Source organism: Cupressus sempervirens, chromosome 10 (genome assembly GCF_028749045.1).
Source record: "Cupressus sempervirens isolate cs-2001-9-10 chromosome 10, ASM2874904v1, whole genome shotgun sequence".
NCBI classification, from domain to species: Eukaryota; Viridiplantae; Streptophyta; class Pinopsida; order Cupressales; family Cupressaceae; genus Cupressus; species Cupressus sempervirens.
Genome location: NC_143127.1, coordinates 323,741,732 through 323,763,200, shown reverse-complemented (window position 1 = coordinate 323,763,200; position 21,469 = coordinate 323,741,732).

Sequence of the window (21,469 nt, the reverse complement as noted above, 5' to 3'; positions counted from 1 at the left end):
AACTTAGTGAAGTTATAAGATACTTTGAAGAACTGTTGAGTTCACCAAGGTCATCCAATGATACTTCTAGTCTAGGACATATCAAGCACTCTTCATCTGCCAAAGAAGGCGAATCATCCAAGAGTGGAGAGTAAAGAAATGTAAAACCTTAAGGAAAACCTACATGTCATCATTGTAGCAAAGTAGGACATATAGAAAACATTTACAAAAGAAAGAATGGTGACTGAAACCCTAAACCTAAGTTTGGTGGTAATTTCTTTATTTGTAAGAAACAAGGACACCAAGCACATGAATGTAGGTCAAAGGCAAGTGATACACCTATTGCACCTAGATTTGAAGGACACTACTACATTTTTTGGAAACATGGACATAGAACTCAAGAAGGCAGATCAAAAGAAAAATCCAACTGGACATCTAAGAAGCAAGCATGTGCACCTAAGCAAGGTAACTCTTACAATTGGGATTACAACACATGGTATAGTTATCATTATTGTGGAGAGGATGGTCACATTATAGAAAATTACATTAGAACACATTTTAGAGGCAATTACAAGAAATGGTTAAATGGAAGCTTGGTTTGCTTTAGTTGTCATAAGGGTTGGACATGCTAGTAAAAATTGCAGAACCCAAGCACTAGCACCAAGCAATGAACACATCAAAGGAAAAGAAAAAGTTGACTTAGAAAAAAAAAAAGAGGAGATGAGTCAAACCTAGAAAAAGAAAGTAGAAGCTGAAGGTAATGGATCAAACAAAGCTAAGATCACCCAATCCAATGGATCAGGTGATCACACCACTTCTAACTAAGAAAAGAAGGTATGTTTGGAAATGTACACTTGAATGATATATTACACACTAGTTCCTAACAAGAAATGTGATTGAAATTCCATATATGCATGAATAAAGATACACTAGTAAAAATCTGAGAAAAGAATTGATCAAAAGAATTCAATGCATAATGAATGTCGAGCATCAGTCTTATTGCCTATGGCAATTGAGTAATGTCATATAATTTGAGCATTCATACAAAACCAAGGTAATATGATGACTAATTATTTGAAGGAAAGAAGTGTGATAATAATGATGAATGAAGGAAAAAACATCTGTAATGCCCCTACTTTAGTACATTGGATTTATTCCAAACATATTTTGAGAGATTGATTGTATGTATATCAAAATTTTATAGTTAACTTTTATTTACCAAGTGATTTCAGTGCACATAGGAGATTAAAGGTGATTTTAGTGAAAGAACAAGCAAATCACAGCATTCCATTGGAAAATTTGAAGAACTAAGTAAGGTTGGTTTGAAGTATTAAGTTATTTTTGAAATTGTTGAAGTTTCAAAACTCTAGTTTCGAAATGGCATTGTTTGCATCTGGGAAACAGATGTTGAAGGAAAGTAACACATGGATTGTAAGGAACTACCAATGTCCTCCACCCAAGTTTAAGACCTACTTTGACATTGCAATGACTAGAGATGCATTTGGTGCCCTATCATCGATTCTATCTAGATCTTGATGGTTCACAATGTTCGATCATGTTACATGTGCAAGGTTACAAAGATTGGAGATTATAAAATATGAGGTTCTTATGACAAGCTATGTTATAATGGAATCTTGAAATATGAAAACAAAATTATTGTTGAGAAAGGGCTTACTCTTTCCCTAGCATTTCCTAGAGTATTCAAAGTAGGATGGATAAAGATCATACTAAGCTGAGTACATGATATGAAATTGTGTTTGGAAAGTGGACCAATCAAGATAAACAAAGAAATCATTCACCAAGTTACTGGTTATCCCACCTTGGATAGAGAAAAGACTATGAGATATGCAATGAAAAATGTCATCGAGGATCAGATGATGGCCAAATGGAATGGTCGAGGAATGACTATTAATGGAATTGATGATCTTATTATTGAGTTTTCAATGTGTATAATTATGCACAAGCTATATAAGTCAAGCCAACTAAATAGTATTTCATGCATTGTTGTGGACCTAGCTAACAAAATTGTAAATAAATATCATAGTTATGACCTAGTCGAGCTACAACTAGTACTATCAAAAAATCTTGGAGCAATTCGGAAGGCCAAGAATGTCTTGTGTAAGTTCATAACTTTGCTAGTTTGTATATTTTTCTACATGACAAATTCATTTCCTCTGGTAGGCATAGTTGTATGGGATGGGACAAGAGTGGTCACTAAGAAAATCAGTGTTTTCTTTGAACAACTAGGTGAAAATGTTGAGACCATAACAGATAATTATTTTGATGAATTTAAGAGAAAAATGAAGAATAGAATGAGGATCCTATACTCCATGGTAGATCATTACTATGAAGATTTCTGTTTCATGGTAGATAAAGATTTCACATATGCATGGGCAATGTTACTAAGAGTTGCATGGTTAAGACCAATGCAATCTAAAGTAGATGTGGATGAAAACACTGCAGTAGTTACTACATTTTTGTTTGAAGAAATAAACAAAGATGTTGATCCCTTTGGAAATTATGAGTCATCCAACCTTAGGATGGTGATGCAAACAAAAGTGCCCAAGATGGATAGGAAAAGGAAAAATATGATCGCAAATCTTGAATGAAAACTTGGCAAAGAACCTCTTCAGATAATAGAGGGAAAAGGTGAAGACAAAAAATCTAATGATGAAGAAGATGAAGATGAGGAATCAAAGGGTGAAGAGCAAGTTGTTGTTGAGCCCAAGGCAACCAAACAAAAAAAAAATGTAATTTTTGATACTAAGGTGAAGGAGGATCTAAAGAAGAATGTAAAGAAGAAAATTACACCTCCTAAATTTGAGCCTAAGAGGAGGATATTAACAAGATCCAAGGTAACTCAGCCCCCAATTGCTAGAATAAAGAAAATCTATGTTAAGAGGAAACACTCAAAATAGATTGAGTAGAGTCCACAAATGAGGACAATAAGGAATTGATTGTCACACCTAATGAGGAGGAGGATGGAGGAGAGAAAATAGAGTCTGATGATATGAGCAAGCTTCAAATTGTACCCAGACAACCTCTTATGACAATTGATCAAGTATGTAAAAATAGTAGGAACTTGGCTGGCATAGCAAGCTTTAAGCAAATTAAATATGATTCTTTGCATAAGGAAGATTAGGAGAAAGTTGAAAAGGCCATGATAGATATGATGGAAAAAATCAAATGTATACCTATAGAATGAGGAAAGGGTATTCCTATGAATTTTTATAATAAAATAGATGCAAAATGGAAGTGGGCATTATCCATTAAAAGGAAAATAAGGGAGACTACATTGTTGTAAACAATGCTTAACTTAGGGAAGACACATATGTCTATTTCCCTAAGAGACTTTTCTAAGAAATTCATGCCAAAAGTAAGGGCATATAGAATTTTAAAGAATAAATTAAATTAGGTTGAAAAAGAAAGCATTTGGATTGCTACTTCCATCGATCGAAGAAGAAAAAGAGGAAGAGGGAAGATATGTTATATAGTTAGATAACAAAGAAGTTGATGATGAGATCAAGAGGTTAGAAGGACAAGGGAGGAAGTTAGTAGAGGGAGGTGAACAAAACCATGTTATCACTATAGAGGATTTTCTTGATTCATGACCATAGAATTAGAATATATTAACTGAGGAAGATTTGAAAAATGTAGAAACAAACACCTCAAACACTTCTCTTCCATCCACCAATCTAATTTTATTAAAAATTCAAGATTATCCATGGATGGACAGTGCATCAAATGATGGTATATAAGTTATATTAGCAACATTTATTCTAGACATGAGTGTCAAGCATCAAGGCAAGGACATCATTGTACTACCAAAGTCTATACATGTAATTGATGGACAAGGAGAAGAGAAAGGAGATGTAGACCAATCTACTCAGGATGCCTTAGAGGGAGATCAGAAGGTAGAACCATCTAAGTCAGTAGAGATTGGGAAGCCTAAGGAGCAAGAGGTTACCCAAGCTCTCATTCAACTGTCAAGTGTTGTTCACACTGATGCATTAACTATTAGACTTGTTCAATAGGTTACATCAACTCAACAAGAGCACACTAAACAATAGACACCTGGACTGAGTGCAAAGGGGAAACAATTGCAAATATCACCACCAAGTGACAAAACCCCATGATCACAGATAATGAATAAAATTTTTGAATCTCTAGAGACTACAATGAGTCTAGACAAGGTCATTACATTGCCCAAGAATGAACCTAACAATATGACATCGGAACAAATGCAGAATCTACAAGCTTTGGTGAGTCGTAAGACAAAGAAAGAACAACTAAAGACAGAGTTGAATCAGAAGTAGGTACTCGATGACATTAATGATATTTTTGTATATGCTTTTGATATCTATGATTTAAATGGGAAAAAATCAATTTTGGAATAGTTAGTCCATATCATTGAGAAAGTGAATAATGAGGATATAGAGACCAATGTGAAAATGATGAAATGGTCTAAGAAAAAGTTTGAGCATAAATTTTTGGAGCATTTCTCAACAAAAATGGAAATAAGACATGTTGAGATTTCTAACCTTACAACTAGTTTGGAAGGAACTTTGTAGATTATTCATTCATTATATATAAAACTTTGTGATGTTGATTTCTTTATTAAGGAGAATCAACACTCCATTGATCAATTACAAGAAGATTTGAAGACTTGTGCTAATTCATTGAGCAAGAATGCAACTTCAAGCTCTCATTCATATAATAAATTAACATTTGGTCAAGGGAGATTAGCTGAGTTGATGGCTAAAGAAAAAAACATTAGAAATAAATTGATTTCAATTCAACCATGTTGCTACCTCATCTATAGGTGATGTAGAAGGAACTATCAACTGAAACAAACTTAATTAAGAGAGATAAGTATGTTGCTACCACTCAACTCAACAATACAAGAACAATAAGTATGAACATGCATGAGCTATTAAATGATTTCCCTTTTTAAAATAATATATTATTGTTATATCATTTTTGATATAGTTTTCCATGTTGTTGCAGATTCCTTTATCACCTCTTCACTACTTCCTTGGCCATTCAGTTGGGTGAGTCCCAGGTGTTGAAATCTCAGAATAAACCAACTCAATCTATTGATCCTGAGGTAGTGTATGATTAATTACATATTTAGTATATGTCAGCTTTTATGGGTTGAGGAAACAATTCTGAGACTTGCAGAAGTACAATTTGGTTCTAACTTACAGCAATAAAAGAAAGATGTTTGGACTCAACTTGACAATTTTTCTTTACTCAATATGGAAAGACGAGTCTCTTTCATATTACAATGCAAACTTCTCATGGATGTAGTTCCTTTTGCTATAATTTATAATGCAAAAATGAAAGAATGAAGATGTATCGGTCAAAAAAGAAATGACCACTTAACCTGGTCTAACATAATACAGAAACATGAGCCTTGGCTTGATGTTTAATAGCTGGCTTCCTCACAAAACCAATCCATATGCAATATTAGAATGTGTCTGATTTTTGCCTTCATCAAGGGTGTAGAAACAAGGAGTAAAATTGTGGAAATAAAATGTAGGAGTAAAACTATGGAAAGAAAATGTAGGAGTAAAATCATGTGGAGGAAAAATACATATCTGACTTCTCTTGGCTTCCAAATATATGTAAAGGAATTCAATTTCTCAAAGGCTTCCAAGAAGCCATAACTTTTAAAGAAAATGTTTTGCCTTCTTGGACACCGATATAATATGCCAAGTGTACATTTTGGTTTCAAGAAAAGAATTGAAGAAATAAGGTAAAGAATTTGAAGGTTATAAATCAAGGATAATTTGTAATAAATTTATCTACTTACACATAGATGTTTTTATAAGATGGCATTATATTATATGTTTTATCCAAGTTTATATCTTATATTATGTATATAAAAATACATGATTTATTTGGAAGATTATTTTATCTTCTTATACATGCATTTAAATGTATGTATTAGATAGAATCTTGTATAAAAATGATATTATGGTGTCACCTTTATATCTATATCTATGTGCACGTACATAAATATGTGTTACAATAAAATGATGGATAAGTCAACCATAATCAGTTAAAGGTATGCATTTTAAGTAAGCTAAAATCATTAATATTTTTAATGTTTATCTAATAGCTTATGCATGTCCAAATGATTGTACCCTGCTATACAGGTCACTAGGTCCTTACCAAGATAGTTAGAGGTCATACCTGTCAACTAGATAAGTGGACTAAGATAGTACCCCATTCCGTTGATCCCATTTAGCAATGTTTCTCCCCTTCATCTTCTCCTACAATCACCTATGCAACATTTTCCATGATAATAACATTTAATGTAGCTATTAGCAAGGAATTTAATTATGAACCATAATTTCAAAACCAAAAAATTGCTAACTACTATCATCATTATATGACAAATAATGGATAACGACCATCATTATTAAATAGTTAAAAAAATAATGAATACAACGAATATATTTAACTAGCCTTTTCCAAAAATTATGAAAGAAAATCCATTCAATTCAACGGCTATAATAAATTAAAACTAGGTCAAAATTTGGGATGTATCAAAGTGCACCTTTGACACCTACTGGAGATCCTAAAATTGACATATTCAATCAGATAATAGCCACCAATGAAATCATGGAGAAGACCAAAAGCATAAATAGGATATAATAAATTCTTAATAAAGTGACAAAAAAATTGTAGGATATCATTTAGTTAAAGGTCACAGAATCAAATCCTGAGAAGAAAACTAAAAAAGTGACTAAAGTCTTTGATAGCCAATTCAGTAGGCTTGAGGAAATTTCATCTACCAAGGTGTGGGGAAATTAAGGGCTTTAGGGCCATTCGGGGTATTTCTAAATGGTTATCTTGCTGTGTTTAGGTGTTAGGAGGATGGATAACAACAACACAAATATATTGCAAGATATGGTGAAAATTTCATAACATGCTAGGGGTTTAGGTTACATTATGTCATTCATAAGGTTGGGCTTGATGTGAGAATTTGTATCACCTAGAGGGAGATTGAATTGATCAATGAGTTGGTCATAAGGGGAAGGGCCAAGAGAAAGGTCCAATGTTTTGAAGCTTTGGGGATGGGAAAGTGTTTTGGACCATTCAATGTTGTGCCAAGAAGAAGCCTATCATGTTGAAACCCTAAGAGAAACTTGAGAAATCTAAGAATCTCTATGTCATATTGGTATCAAGTCAAATTTATAAAATTAGTGTATGTTATAGGAATGAGATCGAGAAAATGCTAATACAATGCCTCCTAAAATAATAAAACATCAACACTTGGAAGAGATGAATCGAAGGATAGTTGAGAAGGAGAAAGCCAAATTGAACGAGATATTGAAAATTTTAAAGAGAAAAGAAAGGCAAGGAATGGTCTAGACAAATCTGATGAGGAGATAGAGGACATAGAAGAAGGAAATCCTCCTAAACTATAAATTTCTATAGATGAGAAACCTTTCATAAATACCACCAAAAAAACACCCATAGAGTGCAGAAGATAAAGTGGAAGGTCCCACATTCATTGGAAAGATGGATGTGTATAAACTTGTTGATAAGATTGAATCCTTGGAGAAATATTTTAGAAATAAGGAGGTAGAAATTTATAATAAGGTAAAGTTTGTAAAATAATAGACTAAAGGGATCCAACTTTTTGTGGTGGAATTTCATACAAGGTGAGAGGAAAAGATTGGGTAAGAGTGTGATTAGTAAATGGAGTAGAATGATGAGTCAATTGAAGGGGAATTTTATGGTAGAAGATTATGAACTTAAAATATCAACAAACTTCATAGTCTGAAATAGAAGGACCTTTATGATGAGTGCTTCTAGTTAGAATCAAGGGATAAGGAGAAATTTAGAAGGAAGGAGACAAATTAATAGAGGAAAAGGGAGAAGAAACTTCAAAGGAAGATAGAACTTTGTAGGGAGAAACAAATCTAGTCACCAAGGAAGAAAATGGAATTTAGGTTCTAGAGGAGCTGAATATAGAGGTAGGAGAACCAATGGAAGGGGTAGGAATGGTGGACTGGGGAGAGGACTTGGTGTCTTCATAGAAAGGTTGTATATTATAACTAGGTAGGACACACCATGTGTAAGTGTCTAGAGAAGTCCTCAAAAAGTCATAGAAGAGAGAGAAGAAATAAATTGATGATTGAATAAGAATGCCAAAATTTCAATTCCACCATTGGAAATAAAGGACTTGTTTAAGATGGAGAAACATTGATGATGTGAAGGACCTTATTAAAGGTGACACAAAGGCCAGAACCACTACAGAGGAAGACACTTTTCAAGACTAGCTAAAGGTATATTGAAGGGAATGTAAGGTTATAATAGATTAAAATAGATTATATATTAACTAAAGATATAGTTTTAGTAGAGATGATAGAAAAATTAAAGTTAATAAGATATCCACATCCTAAATTCAAAAATGTTTCTTGTTTGAATAAGGGATGAAATGTCTTGGTTGATGAGAAAGTGTACGTTGATTTTGAAATAGTTAATTATAAAGATCAATTGGTTTGCAATGTAATTTCTTTGGATGCTTGCCATCTATTATTGGTGAATCCATGGAATATGATGTGGATACTCATTACAATAGGAAGCAAAATATCTATCTACTTACCAAGAATTATAGGAAGTTTAGGATGGGTCAACTACTAGATGAGGAGATAGAAAAGAAAGTAGGGTCAAGTGTCATGTTGTTGGATGGTAATTAGTTCTTCAATATGATGAGGGAAGAAGATAGTCAAGGGTATTCCTTTCTATTGAAACCCAAATACTAGTTTTATTTAGGGGATTAAAGAAGGATGACATTCCTAAAGATGTAGAAGCATTTTTGTACAAGAGAACCACAATAAATTTTAATGAAATTCAATGGAAAGACTAACTTTGAATTCTTGTGAATCCTTAGGATTATTTATGAATATTGGCTATTTCATTGGACCCATTTGTGAGACCTAGCTCCAAGATTGGTGTACTATAAGTCCTTAGTCAACTATGGTCAAAGGTGTCGAATATCCTAGAATTTTAGGATAGATTAGTTTTTCATGTTTCAACATGTTCTTCTCCATATTGGATCAGTTAGATACCAATTTGGTTAACTTTTGCAATGCACTAAAATTGCAAAGTTGTTCAAAGTTGTCAATCAACATTTTGGCAACATTTTGCTAAATGTTGTAAATTGAACCCCAATAGCTATATATGGTTCAAATAGTTTTTATAACTATTAGGGAGGCCTACATTATCCCTTTGAGGTAGTTGGTAGGCACAAATATGTAATTTTGCCTTCAAATCAATAAAAATATCAAGTTTTCCTACAAAATCCACTGCTGAAATGTGTTTTATGGATGCCCTCTAACATATAAGTATGCATATCTAATATGGTTGGATATCTTGGTTAATCATATTTCTTTTGTACTTTGAATGAGGTACTAATTCACTCTACAGCTCAAAATATTCCCATTTTACTAACTATTGTCCCTATTTGTGCCATTACCTAGGGTTTCAACTATTTTCCCCCATATCTTGAGATTCCACCAGGTGAAATTAACGAACCTGAGTGGAATCCAAGTTAGGAAAATATATTTTATGTTCCTTTTGGTTTTAGGTCAAAAGATGTAGGTTGGAGAGAGAAACTTGATGCCCTAGGCATGCAAGATCCATGTGCATGCTAGAAATATGTAGCAACATCTCCCATAACTCATTACAAAGAATGTTTCAAGGCATGAAAATTAGTGTGTGATCATCTTACATGATCCCCCTCATGTTCCAATTTATTGATTGAAGTTTTGTTCAAGGGATAGGGTACTTCCTTTGTTAATGGAGGCCTAATTGCCTACATTCCTAAGTGAGCCTTCAAAAAATCAGTTGCTACATACTTCTCTTGAGATCCCAAGCTTTTTGTAAGTTTTATAAACCTTAAAAGGGTATCCAAATTGGTGATTATTTTCTTTGGGTTGTGAGCAGATTTTTGTGATTTTCCATGTTCAAAGCTACAAGCCTAGTCTTGAGTTTGTGAAGCAACTAGCTAATGAAAGTTGCATATTTTGAATCTAATATTGGATTCATGTTATTTTGGACCTAAATATACCCTTTACATACTTGGAATTCACCCATGGTCCTTATTTGTGTTTGGGGTTTTCTTTGTCAAATAAGCCTTGTGATGCCCTTAAGAGCAACTAGCAATTAGTTGTCTTTGTGATAGGTTTTCCTTGTGATTGGGGATTCCTAGGAGTGGTTGGGTTGTGATAACCATTACCATCCTGTCAAGAACTTGTGTTAGGTGTTTTGGGGCTCATTGGTTTAACAAGGACACTCATTGCTCCTTAACCTTCAGTGAAGAGGATTCTAGGAACCTTTTCCATTCCCATTACCTTGTCCCATTACATCACATTTTTTGGACAATTATAAGTGTAGAGTGGAGGGGGAATTTCCAATCACCTTACCACCCATCAAAGACATTAGTCATCAATTAGATTTCATCCCTGGTGCAACCTTACCAATTAAGTTGTCATATAAAACAACACTAGCCCAAAATATGGAGATTGCCAATTATATACAAGAACTCTTACATAAGGAATTGGTTAAGAAGAGATTAATCCACTTGTGTAGTCCCCAAATTTTAGCCCCTAAAAAAGGATGGAAAATAGAGATTATATAGTGACTCAACAACCATAAAAAAAATCTCAACTAGGTATAAGTTCCCAATGCCTCTGATTGAGGATCTTTTGGACTATTTGGGAGGAGCTTGTTACTTTTCCAAGATTGATTTGAAGTCTGATTACCATCAAATTAGAATCATGTAGGGGATAAATGGAAAGATACCTTTACGATCAATGAGGGTCTTTATAAATGTATAGTCATGTCATTTACCCTAAGTTATACAAAGTACCTTACATTTGATGAGTGATGTATTGGTAGAATTTGTTGCCAAATTTTTGCCTATTTATCTTGATGATATTCTTATGTTTAGAAGGACTAAAGTGGAGTACATCAAACACTTAGATCTAGTATTAAAAAGGCTACATAAGGAGAGATTGATGATTAATCTAAAAATGTTTGAATTCATGAAAGAGGAATTGATATATTTTGGCTTTGGAATCTCCATGGAAACCTAAATATAAATCCTTCTAAAGTAGAAGCAATCTTGAAATAGCCTCTAACTTTACATTTATTTTCATTAGACATTTGATTTCATTGTCCATGGTTTTCTAAATAACATCAACCATTTCCTTCAATTTATTTGGAATATTGTTTAAGATGTCCTACAACTCGTTAATAAATTACCCATGGTCTTCCTTGAGATCAAAGATACCCTAAGCAAGGGTTTAAGTACTTGCCATGATACTGTCTAATTTTGGGCTAGCAAGGGAGGTTTTATCCTTTGCATCATTGATTTTTTCCATTGAGCATATGATGCAGGAGCATCCTTGGGTAACTGGAAATCTTACATCACCATAAATATTTCCTTCCAGTTTATCTATTTACTTTGAATTTGGAGATGTCCCCTATTATTTTAGGTTGTGATGATCCAATTGGATCACTTTCTTAAATGATCCTTATGGAATGCTCTAGGCATCTTGGATATCTTATGTCTAGCTTCACATCTTATACCAATATTTCTATATGAACTTATCTTAAGATTGATCCAACCCTATTCTAATAGTTAGGATGGCAAGTTTGAGCTTGTGATGAAGATTCACAACATTTGATGCCAATGGCATGTTGTTCTATGTTGTAATGCATTTCATCGACTCTCTTCTATGTTTGCACAATATAATGTATCTATTCGGGGTTGTTCTTATGCATTTGGGCCTGACCTATCTATTTTTAATACATTTCTTTTGTCTTGGAAATCAATGACTAGATATTTCAACTTGTGGTTGGTAATTTTTTTTATAAGTAGGGTAGTATTCCTTGTTTCATTAGTGCTAGATGAAAATGGTGCAAAGTGATTAGAAGATAGAAGGATAGGAAGATATTATGTACAAGCAACTAGGATAACTAGTGTCTATTTGATGTTTCATATTGAAAATGGTGATGTAATATTTCCATTTGCAAGCCAACTTGATTATAATCTAATGAAATTTATTTCTTTGTGTTAATATTAGATTAGTTTTGACATGTGAGTGACAATATAATTAAATCATTTACTTAGTTCATTTTGAACAAGTAATACATGTCGAGCATAAGTTGTTAGATAGTATGTTCTAAGTCACTCAAGTGTCGAGTAGATAGTAAGTGTCGAGCAACTTAGATGCTGAGTGATCAATGGATGCTGAGTCATTCAAAGGCTGAGTTACAACATTAAAGTTGTAGTTAATGCCAAGCATCTGGGACTTCAAGTGTCAAGTCATATAGTTTTGACATAGTTGTTTGTAATGGTAGAAACTACTATCTAAATTATTTTGGAGCTAACTTAAGGATTGTTTTGCAATCTCAGATGATAAGGACAAATATTTATTGAGAATCCCTATGTAGTACATGCAGCCAATCAAAAAAATGGAAGGTTTAAGTGGCAATATGGGTGAATCACAATCATTGATTGATACTTAACCCTAAGTCACCTAGGTCTTCTTAAGGAGGATAGACCCTAAACATTTTATAAATGTAGAAGGAGAAAAGAGAGAAGTTTGCATGCACAAATAGAGCATTTGTGGTGACTAAGGAGTTGTGAATTGAGATAGATTGTAGAATCTTTTAGAGGAGAATGGAGGAAAAGAATTAGAAGATAGAAGAGATACATTTGATTAGTGATGATCAAGTACACATCAAGAAAGAGGTGATCTATTATCTAGCAGTAGAGTTCTAACCATAAGATCATTGCTGAGACATTTTAACAATTGAATTAGTTAAATCTCTTAATAGAGTAATCTTAATAGATTGTTGTAAATACTTTAATGGGGTGCTTACTTCATTGTAAGTTAAAGCCCTTTTACTAGGCACACTTCTAACAAGGTGTTGAAATTATTTAATAGGGTAAGATCTAATAGTCTTGTAAGTCTTTAATAGGGCAGACCTTTCATAGGGTAGATCATGTTTCATGATCAAACATTGTAGCCTTCATTGGATACACTTTATTACTACATTAGTGCAACAATTATTAGAAAAATTGGGAGCCAAAAGGAAAACCAAGAGTGCACAATGCAAGTTTGGATCAATAATTGTATGTATATTTTTCTATGTGTAGAACACATTTCCTTCCTTTGGTAAAGTTTGATGGAAGACAAACAAATCTATTATAGAACAAATAGATGAATTCATTGAGCAAATGGGAGAGAATTTTGAGTGTATTATGACTAGTTACTTTGAGGACTTTAAGAAGTTAATGAAACAAAGACATGGAATTCTACTGTCATTAGTTGAGAAATTTTTTAATGATGTTTTCTTTCTAGTTGATACTAATTTCACATATGTACAGGCTGCAATTCCAAGGCTAAGATGGTTAAGACCTCTAGGATATGAGATTAATGTTGTAACATCCAATTTTCTCATGTCTTAATTAACAACTAACATGCTCATAGGAAAATAGTAATCACTTCATTTTTATAGGAAAATAGTTAAATCAGTTTCATTCATATGAAAGAGATTGACAATTATATTAGTTAAACAAAATTTCTTAGCTAAGGAATTAAAACACCATCAAATGATGATGTGAATACTAGGATTTAACTATGTGATTTTTGAGTCAAACTCAATGACCCATGTTTCATGAGTCATCGAAACATGGGTCATCGAGTTTGACTCAAAAATCACACAGTTAAATCTTGATATTCACATCACAATTTGACTAGCTGTGGAAATCATCTCCTACTTATCACCATCAAATGAATTTACTATAGAAATTGAAATCCACATACCATGGAATTTTAACCAATAAATCATTCTAAGAATGCTTCTATAATCACCCAGATTAGTCCACAAAGACCACTATAACAAAATCATATAATGACTATCATTCAATACAATTATATAAAAAACAAATGACAATTACTATTAAATACCACTATATAAAATTAGGGCATCACAAACCACAGTATCAATTAGGGCATCGATTACCATTGAATCATTAGGGCTTTGAATACCACTATATCACTTAGGGCTTCAATTTCCATTGGATCATTTAGGGCATTAGATACCATTGTATCAAATTAGGGCTTAAGATACCATGGAATCAATTAGGGCTTCAGATACCACTGTATCATTCCTTTCCTTCTGATTGCCTAATTGTAGCAATAACATATGATTAGAAGATATGCACATATTTATTATTCATATAAATGAAAGATAACAATCCACCAGTTAAAACTATCTCTTGAAACTAAATGTAAAATAACTCAATTAATCTTACCTTAGTCTTGCATATACATTATAAAAGTAAAAATACATGTTTTCGATAAACAATTGAATGCATAGTCTATCTCTGTCTAACACACATCCGACATCTTGGGGAGAGGTGAAACATTCTCAAGGGATTCACCACCCAACTTCAAACCTTAACTTATTCCCCACAGGATCTCTAATGAGAAAGGCCCTCCCTATCTAGAATTAAACTTAGAACATCTATCATCTATTGAGCATCCTAGTATTTAAACACACCACTACAGTTGACAGTAGGAGTTACATTAACAGGATCATGCATGAGCTATTAAATAATTCATATTAAAAATGATAAACATTGTTATGTCATAACTGATACTATTTTCATGTTATTAAAAATTCCTTTCTCTCACCTCTTGAACCTTTTCCTTGGTTTACACAGTTGGGTGAGTCCCAGGTGTTTGGAATTCTTACAACAACTAGTTCTTTCAATTATACAAGAAGATTACATGCATCCAGCATTCATAGCCTGTGATTTGAGAGAGATATTCTTAGAGAATGTATAATTTATTGCATAATTATAATCTCCATTGGCATAATGATCTATGGATCCATACTATGAAGACATATTGCAAATAAGGAACATAACACATCGGCTTTCCCATATTGATAATGCAAATATTATCATAGTTATAACTTTTGCTCACACACCACACATAGAAAAGAAAGAAGGTCAGAAATTGTTAAAGAAAATCGATCCTAAAAAAAGTAGTCAAGTGAATAAAAGGGATAGATATATATGTGCACCTCCCTCACGACTTCCATTAAAAGCTTGGATTCCATCGATTTTAAAGAAAAAAATTCATTCAAATTCAAGCATTAATTTGATTTGAAAAGAAGAGAAATAAAGAGGGAAAAAAATTAAGGAGGAGTTGAAAAGTTATAGACTTTATTTTATTATTATAATACATTCTTATGTACATTCACATAAGTCTATTGATGAGGTGACATCATTAGATTATATTATTATAATTTGTTGGTGTCATTTCATTTTTATATTTATCTGTTCATATGTAAGTGTTTACTATAATGATAAGATAACAATTAATAAGAAATATGTAAAGGTATTTATTATATTTTAACTCAATTATGTTATGTTTCTCAATTTATTTATTTAAATAGCTCATGCGAGTCCCACAGAGGTATCCCGTTTCAAGTCGCTAGGTTCTCAACCCATTTGCCCAGTGATGGTGATGCTCCCATGCCTAATTCTTTTCTAACAATGCTTCCACCCCTTCGACATGTTTCCTACAAGGAAGTTCTCCACAGTTAAATTATATTATCATAATAAACTATTTAATCATGATTAATCACAATGGTTAACCATCTTCTCGATTCCATCAATTCATGGCAAATGATTAACTAACTTGTTATCTTTATTTTGAAATTATAATGAGTAACCATCTTACCATTTCACAGGATTATAACCAAATTAACTATCAACTAAATTCATGTGAACCTCAACGGATTTATTTTAAATTAGGTCAAAAATTGGGATGTAACAAATGTGGATGAGACATCTACAACAATTATAGCTTTGCTTGCAAAAGAACTAGATAATAAGGCTATTTCCTTTGTTAAATATGATGTTACGAAATGAAAGATAACTACGGACTTAAAGAAAACATCAGTATTAAGAAATAAGAACACAATAGTTAAAAAGCTTAAAGAAAAATTTGGTGAAGAAGTAGAGGAAGATGAAGAAGAAGATGTCCCTCATCAAGCACCATTGGCCCTAACCCAAGGTGAAGGAGAAGATCAAGATGAAGAGGAAGTCAAGCTTGAAGAAGGTGCCAGGGAGAAGAAGCAATGAACCACCTATAGCCACAAATAAAAAGAAGAGGAAAGCTATAGCTCCAGTAATTAGAAAACCAAAGAAGGTTGTAAAATCTAAGCCTCCAGTTCCAACTACTAGAACAAGAACAAGAGCTACTACTAAGAAAGCTCAAGAAGTGGAAAAGTCAAAATAAAAGAAGGCCAGGAAAGTTATACAAGATGATGAGTCAGAGAAGGCTTTTTTTTTTAGGTTGATATATAATTTACAAATATTTTCTTTGTTTCTTATCATAAATCCTATTTATTTTCTTCCAATGATCCGATTAGTAGTGTGATTCTTTGTTAAATTCATGTTTGGTGTAAGCAAACTTGCAACAAAGAATATAACTATTTCTACATAACCCATACTAGATCTAAAAAAAACATAGAATTAAAATCCACATGCAAGAGATTAGACAACATACCCACAAACAATTGTGACACAAGATATACTCTGGAAAACCCTCATTGAGGGAAAAAATATAGCATCCAGAAGCATCCATCACCATGTATTATTCAGAAAAAACACTATTGCAATACAACTATGGAAGCCTTCAAAGCCATAGCCATAGCCAAGTGATCCATGTGAGCAAGCATGAATCAATAATCCCATGCCATGCTTCCAACCTACACAATATTCTCCCTTGGCTGACCTATCAAGCCTTGTTCCACTAGACTCTTTCCCTTTTTGTCTTCTCTCTTTTTCTCTTCTCACTCCAACAACTACCCTTGTGGTTGCTTATATAGTATCAAGTCCCAAAAAACAACCAAGTGGTATTACATAAACCATGTCCTAAAACCATGTGCTACCTAACCCATTAACCCCACACTCTGCATTGGAAATTTAATTATTTTCCACAATATTAAATAATTACATGAAATAATATAACAATATTATAATACAACTCATCAAGTATATCCCATTGGAAACTTTACATGCTACATGTCTATCTAGGTGCTCCTAGATACAACATTACATAATAAAATATAACAATATCGTGCAATGTGTGAAACACTCATTATCTCAACAATATCCCACTTGTTGTATACATTGCATAGGGTCAATCTATAGCAACATAAATGAACAAGGGAATAATCCCTCCTAGCACATCCACCATCATGGATTAAAGTACATGAAGTCCCTTATCTTGGTACCTGTTGTCACTAAGGTTTGCACCCTTGTCCAAAGTTGTTACCTAAGCACCACCTCGTGAAACATGGAAACAACCTCCAAGCTGTGCGACTTGAACTGTGAGGTTGAGTCTCCAAAGAAAGCCAACTTCCTCTTACTATTAGGATGCACCTAACTACTCTTGGAGGGAAAAAGGGAGAAGGAGAGCATGAAAGAAAATCTACCTAATCTAATCTAAAGAGGTGATGCACCAAAATAGAGTGTTTGGACCAAACTCTGCCAATATATGCACTATTGAACCAAAATGAAACTAAGGATATACACATTCAGACTTGTTTTAATCTAATAATCACATGCACATCAGAAGACCAAAATGAATGACACAAGGAAAGAGAGATTCACTTATATTATCATTCATAGGACAAGGAGATAAAGTCGTGTAGATCATAGATCTCTACAAAACACTAGTAAGAGGTAAAGAGTTCTTGTGCTTTCATACCAATGGCTGAAAGAGATAAGGCAAAAAATCATGTAGTTCAGAGGCACAGGGGAAGTTACAATGAGAATTTGCAGAGCAATAATAGAGAAAATAGTGAAAGGTCGACCCCTACAAAATTCATAAAATTTTTCCTTTATAGCTCAGGCATAATTGGGATGTCCTCCAACTATAATTACTTCGTAATAACCTGCCATTAAGTCCTATAGAGAAAAATCATGGAGAAAATCTATTATGGATATGGATTCAGATGCAATGATATCTAATCTTCTATGTCAAATAATGCCTTGAGAGGACAAAAATAGTGCCATTGATTGTCCTAATTAGGTAGATGGATCAAATGGGGGGTAGTGGAGTGCTTTTATACATTCAACATTCATTCTAGAGTGGGTGGCATTGATCACAAAGATCAAATCGCATAAAAAAATCCTGACTTTCTTCATTTCTAAGCACCTAAATTAGTAGGGTCAGCAAGTCAACTAAAATCTACATCCAAACCAGGCTACATGGACCAATGAAATACCATCATTGCACTATGATCCACTTGACAACTGCCACCAAGGACAAGCCATAATATTACTTTAGAGAAGGGCGAGCCCATGATGTCATCTATGTCATGCATCGCTGAGGTGCTATGTCACTATGGGTAACCTCTGAGAAATTTCCCATAGCGAGATGGCACCCACTGTGGATCCAAACTGATCTGACAATCGTGAAAACTCACCATATTATTGTGCTATTTCCTTAAAAACTTCTAGGCCCATGAACCAACTTAGCACACCTGGCATCTGAATCATCCTGAACTGGTACCACCCCTGCGGTTCACAAGAGAACACGAGCCCACCTCACTACGTGTCACTGAGGCACTATGTTGCTATGCATATCCTCTGAGCAATTTATCATAGCGAGATAGTGCCCACTGTTGATCCAGATTGATCCAAGGGTGAGGAAATCTTCATGCATTTAACATGGGCATGGGTCTAGGCTACTATTGACATCATAAGATCTGCATAGCTGGCAACAAATCAAAATCTTCCTTCAATCACAGTCACTTTCCCACATTGCCCAAGGTCCCACCATGTTCCTTTACCGATCAGGCACTATGTTGCTAATGGTGAGAAGAAAAAATTTCTAGATAGCGCCATAGCGCCCTCCAGTGCCGTCACTTTGCAACCCTCATGATAACCTTTCCCTACGAATTATGAACCCACCTACCACGTGGTGAAAAGGTGCTATGTCACTATGGCAAGGGACCATGCAACTTCCCATAGAGAGATAGCCCCAATCGTAGATATCTTTTGATTTGATGATGGGGAAGCTACGAGCCTGCAAAAATAAACTTAGGAAATAAGGAATATCATAAGGTTCAATCATTTAATTTTATTGATATTCTTGGGATGTTTAAAATTTCATTAAACCGAGAAGTGACTGTTGGGTGGGCAAGTATTTAAAATTCAAATATTTGGCGGGGGGCATAATATGTAACAGTACGTACAAAAAAATTAAAGTATTCAGCATCTCAAACATGAAGGGAGTCACCTTCTATTATGTCATTGCCACCAAACATACATATAAGCCATCCAAAAGAGAAAGCCACGCAACCTTTTGCATTAAAAGTTTATAAAATTCTATACCAACTAAAATGTCAAGCACAAAAAAATTGATCCAAAGGTAATAAAATATACTTGTAGTTGTCAAAATATCCATAGCTAAGATAACACCCACAACAAGTGCCAACCCCTCCAACTATCCATACCTTGGAAGGTATACCAAGTGAATCTCACATCATCAACATATCCAATCTATAATCTATAATCACAAGCCTCGAGAGAAATACCTACAACATATATACCAATAAGATCCCACTATAAAAGATAATGTCAAATCTATAACCACTACACTCAACACATCTCAAAGAAGTGAATCCATGTAGTCTCAAGGACATCCAAAATACATAAACCAATAAGCTACAAGAATAATTCTCATATAGAATCTCCAACAGTCTCCCAAGCTCTCCACAACCAAAAAGGAAAAGAGATAAAGGAATAACCATGTCATCTCTCGCATGACATACATGAGCACAAACTAGTGATCACAATCTCTTACCAATCTCAAATCTAATGTAAGTGAAACTGAACATCTAGGAAGATAACGAAAACAAAAGGGAAACCACGTGAATAATAACATGTATCATGTCCTTCTACACATAGGTCTCTAGATGTAAACTACACAAGTATGATCTACTCCATAAAACCTAACCAAGAAGCATCAACAACACCTAAACCATACCATCTAACTAATCATGGATGTAAACCTCTCACAAGAAGATCAACTCATAAACCATTGCTAATCCAATGATTATGTCCAATATAAAACCATCTCCCAAACTCAATTAGCATAACAAAATATACACATGGAGATAACCAATGCTAAACCATCTATCAAATGAACCCTATAGATCTAACCTGTGTATCATAGCTCAAAATCCATATCCATGAAAGACAAGCATAAACATAATACACCTAAGAGAAACAATGGGCTATACCTCTCAAGTAGCCAACCACCAAGTAGACCAAGAATGGGGAATGAGAATGCTCATCAAGACATGCAAATCTCCAACCTAGACTCATACAAGAACAATCTCCTCTCAATTCCATATCATTTGAATTTCCCTCAAACATCCTATTGAAACCAAAGAACTATCCCAACAAATAATTCGCTAACCTAAGGAAAATTGGCATCACCACCATCTCTAAGTATCCATGAGCACCTACAATCAATAAACCCATGCCAACTCCAAATGTAACATAGCAATATCATGAAGAATCTAGCTTATGATCAATGTACTTAATACTAAGAAACTAAACTAAAATCAATGTCAAAATTCCAACCATGTCCTCAAGAACATAGACATGATAGCATGATCCAACCATCTCAACCAAATAGACATCAGGCTCCATATGAGCATGTTATAACATGTCAAAAGTCTAAATTCATATCAAGAGTATGCCATGACATAAAAAATTAAACCATCCTCACACCAAGGATAACATGCCAAATGAAAGCATAAACCACACCTTTACCAAGAACCCCATTAGTCCTCAAGATGCAACTATCTCCACACACCATGAAGAAAACCATTCATACATAGAATGAAGAACCATCTCCACACACCATTAAGATAACCAAGAACCCCATAAGTCATCAAGATCTAATCATCTTCACACACCATGAAGATAAAAGTGCACCATGCAAATGTCAAAGGTGCTTCTGCAACAACAATATCAATACCAACATCTCCTACTCAACCATAGTAGTAAGGAATCATAAAATCCATCTCCTACATGAAGATCCTCTAGGTCTACATTGACACAACCAAAGTATCAGTAGGAAGTGAATACCAAGATCTCCAAACCAAAGAAGATACAAAAAAAACCTGGAACTAATCCTGCACTATCACCTCATCACTATCACAACCTCCCACTAAATCATGTATCTAAGCTATCATTAGCATCATGACAAAAAACCATCCTCTAACCATGAGAATCAAACAAGGCATCAAACCTTCAAAGAACTCAAAGTGCACATCATGAGCTCATCAAAAGAAACCAAATAACCATGATCCTCAACTAATAAGATATACCACCATAACCAAATCATAAATACAA